Here is a 4,219-nt window from a genome sequence, read left to right as displayed (position 1 = left end):
AGAGTTGAGTTCTTCATACTCATGAAGTTTATGGTATATTATCACCACTGGTCCACTAAATCCACTCTCTCTTGCATTTAGTTATGCGCCTTTTTAAAAAAAAAAAAATCCCAATTCTCTACTCTTTTCTCCTTGACACCATAGGCAGCTACTGGGATGTATTTCATGTGCTTTGTCTTTCTCGTAAATGTTCTTGCATAATGTGCACCAAGGGCACATAGTTTCAATTTATAGAAATGGTATGGGGTCACATGCTTCATTCTGTTCCTTTCCTCATGCAGCATCGTTTTTAGGACCCACCCAGGTTGCTTTAGGTCCATCTAACCCAGTGCTTCTGACTGCGGTGTAATACCTCCCAGGATGCGTCCCCCACATGTTACCCATACGTTCTGTTGTGAGCTGAATAGTGTTCTCCCAAAATTCATATGTAGGAGTTCCAACCCCAGTGTCTCAGAATGTAATTGTTTTTTGGATATAGGTCTTTACCAAGGTAATTAAGTTTAAATGAGAGCATGTGAGTGGCCTCTAATCCATGTATTTGGAGACAGGACCTTCAAAGAGATGATTAATTCAACTGAGACTGTTAGGTGGGGTCCTAATTCAATATGATTGGTGTCCCTAAAGAAGAGAGACACCAGGGATGTATGTGCACTGAGAAAAGGCCATGCAAGTACCCAGAGACAGCCGCCCTCATCAAGGCAAGGAGCGAGGGCTCAGGGGAAACCAAACATGCCAAAACTTTGATCTCAGACTTCCATCTCCATAACCATGAGAAAATCCGTTGTTTAAGCCATCCCGTCTATGGTATTTTGTTATGACAGCCCTAACAATCCAATATATACTCTCTCAGAGACACCCAGATTTCTTTCAACTCTTTGTGGAAAGCTTTTGAAGCCAACAAAGTCTTTTCCATGAAACTGGCAATACTGCATAGCTAACATCTGATTAGTACTTAATGCTTTCCAGTGCTATCTTATGTGGAAAACCAAGTCTGTCTCTTGGAGTTCTGAATCCTTCACTCACTGCCTTGTTCACTGAAAGCCAAGCAAGGAGAAAAAAAGGAATCCTATCCTAGATAACACGACTGGTTTAGATAACGCACGCCTAAGATTTGCAGTCTGAAAAATTGTGAAGAGTACCATCTTTAGAATGAATCCAGTTTTGTGAAAACGAGAGTGGGGAATCTTCTAAGTGTATGTCCGAATGATTGTGGTGACCAGAGGGAAAGGGTAAATACTGGACTGGTCACATTACAGAGAGGATAATTCAAAAGATGAAGGGGAAGTGTCCTTTAAACATCTTTGCATGATTGTTACGGAAACGACAGGCCAGTCAACAAACAAGCACCACTCGGAGGGTTGGAGTACTCAGATGTATTACGCCGGCGGGCTCAGAGGGGCTTCTGCTCCGAAGCTCTGAGCACCTCCAAGACGTGCACATGAGGTTTTATAGGGTAAAGTACAAGCTTGGGGTATTCGGCCAATAGGCATGGAACAGCTTTAGCAGCATTATCGTCACAAAAGTGGAGGTGGGGAGGCAGCAAACCAACATTCCAAAGCCAGATATGTATCTTTGAAAACCCAGCTGGCTAGCAAAAAACATGAACAGCAAACCAACACTAATTAACCTAGATTTACAAGTTAGTCCAGCAGAACTCAGATCAGTATTCCGATACTTAGATTTGTGAGTTATCTTGTTAGCCCAGCCCGGCTTTTCCTTCACATGATTACACTGTTGACATGACTGACCAGAACTGGGCTCGGAGTTGGGGGTATATAATTGAATGAGACAGCGTAGGATGCCTGGGACTGACTCAGGGCCAGTGAGGAGGTCAAAAGGTTGTTACTGATGCAGGAAAAACAGATGTGGGGCATGAGGAGGGCCATGTCCCAGGCCTCAGCTGAGCCCCTGGGACGGGCCCTGCCAAGTGTGGGTCCTTGGCTTCACGCAGGAAAGAGTTCACGAGTGAGCCACAGTTGAGTAAAGGTAGATTTGTTTAGAGAGATACATGCTGCATAGAGCGTAGGCTGTTTCAAAAGGTAAAAGGAAAGGCCACGAGGTGTGAGGGTTGTGTGCTCAGATTAGAGTGAAAGTAGGTACTCATTGGCTGTCTATGTCCTTTTCCCTCCCAGCGTAGCCACCCTGTGCTGGTGTCGCAGACAAGACAAGGGAGGGTTTTCGTTGTGTCTGCCTGGCCATCTCTGAAGAGGAGGGAGAGAGGCGGCTGTGAGGTGCTGTGTTACCAGTTTTTGTGGGCTCAGTGTCTTCATAAGCTAATAAGTGGAAGAACCAGCCTGGGGAAGGGGCTGGGATTCCCAGGAAGTTGGCCATTTCCCACTCTTTGACCTTTTGTGCCTAGCCTTGGGACTGCCATGGAGCCTGTGGGTGTGTTATTCACCATGTTAATATATTACAATGGGTGTATAATGAACCTCAAGGTCTACTAGAAGTCAAATCAACCACCATCTCGAGCCTCAAGGTCTACTGGTGGTTGAATCTGTCAACTGAAACAAATGCCCAGCCAAAAAGTTGAGAATTATGTTTTATTTGGCGTACATTTCTGAGGACTCGAACCCCTTCGAGCCCGGGATGACAGCCTCTCAGATTGCTCTGAGGGACTGCTCTGAAGAGGCAGGGGAGGGGCTAGGATATATAAGAGTTTTACAACAAAGACCAGGTAGTTGTGTTACGGAAACGACAGGCCAGTCAACAAACAAGCACCACTCGGAGGGTTGGAGTACTCAGATGTATTACGCCGGCGGGCTCAGAGGGGCTTCTGCTCCGAAGCTCTGAGCACCTCCAAGACGTGCACATGAGGTTTTATAGGGTAAAGTACAAGCTTGGGGTATTCGGCCAATAGGCATGGAACAGCTTTAGCAGCATTATCATCACAAAAGTGGAGGCGGGGAGGCAGCAAACCAACATTCCAAAGCCAGATATGTATCTTTGAAAATCCAGCTGGCTAGCAAAAACACATAAACAGCAAACCAACACTAATTAACCTAGATTTACAAGTTAGTCCAGCAGAACTCAGATCAGTATTCCAATACTTAGACTTGTTAGCCCAGCCCAGCCTCTCCTTCACATTCCTAGACCTGTGAGTTATCTTGTTAGATCAGCCTGGTTTTTCCTTCACAGTTGGAATGTAAAGGAAAAGCCCAGCTGGGCTAACAAGCTAAGTTACAAATCTAAGTGTGATAAGTGTCGGTTTACTGATCTAAGTTCTGCTGGGCTAACTCGTAAATCTGAAGTTTAGTGTCAGTTTACTGGGCTAACAAGCTAACTCGTAAATCCAAGCTCAACAAGTGTCAGTAACGTGATCTGTTCCAAATTGATAAGCTCCAGTGTACTGATTCCTTGCTTTTTGTTGTTTGAACCTTATTGGCTAATAGCCCCACACTTGTAATTAACCCTATAAAACCTCATGTGCACGTCTTGGAGGTGCTCAGAGGTTCGGAGCAGAAGTCCCTCTGAGCCCGCCGGCGTAATAAATCTGAGTACTCCAACCCTCCGAAGTGGTGCTTGGTTCTTGGCTGGCCTGTCATTTCTGTAACAGGAACATTAAAAGTTACTTGTTAACTAAAGAAAACCAGGCATCTCAAGTTGAAGAATTTAGCGCTTTTCTATGTAGGAGAGGGAGCAAACATTTGGGCTCATTGAATTCATTCCTTTGGCAAGCACCTAGCTATCCAGGGCCAGTATCCTGTCCTTTCTTTTTCTGAGTCCCCCTGGAGTGCACCATTGTGAGTGGCTGCAGAGGCCGCTGCAGGCTTGTCTTCACTGGGGGCTGGCAGCAGTGGTTGATGACTTGAAGGTTTCAGCATTCTTTGCTTACTGATATGGTTTGCAGTGGTTTTCCTTCACAAATGTTTCTCCATTCTGGTGTTAACTGCTGTGTTATTCTTTGAATGGCTGTGCCCTGCCCCCTTCCTGTCTCATCACCATGATCTATCCTTTATTGAGCTCAGCACCTGCCTGTACTAGTCTAAGCACTGGTGTTAACTCATTTTATTCTTTAAAAAGATTTAATTTTCATAAAACACAAATCTTATCCTGATCTTGCAGACGGGTGAATTAGGCAGGAAGGGGTTAAGTAGCTCATTCAGAGCTGCACCCAAAGGAAGGAGGGTGGGCACAGGCCTTGAGCAGAGCCAGGCCGGAGTCACACCCGAGCTGCAAGTGATGGGGAAGCTCGCCTTTGTCTCCCTCCTCCTGGTGG

The sequence above is a fragment of the Camelus ferus genome, chromosome 4, assembly GCF_009834535.1.
Source record: "Camelus ferus isolate YT-003-E chromosome 4, BCGSAC_Cfer_1.0, whole genome shotgun sequence".
Classification (NCBI taxonomy): domain Eukaryota; kingdom Metazoa; phylum Chordata; class Mammalia; order Artiodactyla; family Camelidae; genus Camelus; species Camelus ferus.
The sequence above is the reverse complement of the archived record's forward strand: the minus strand, read 5'-3'. Positions refer to the sequence as shown.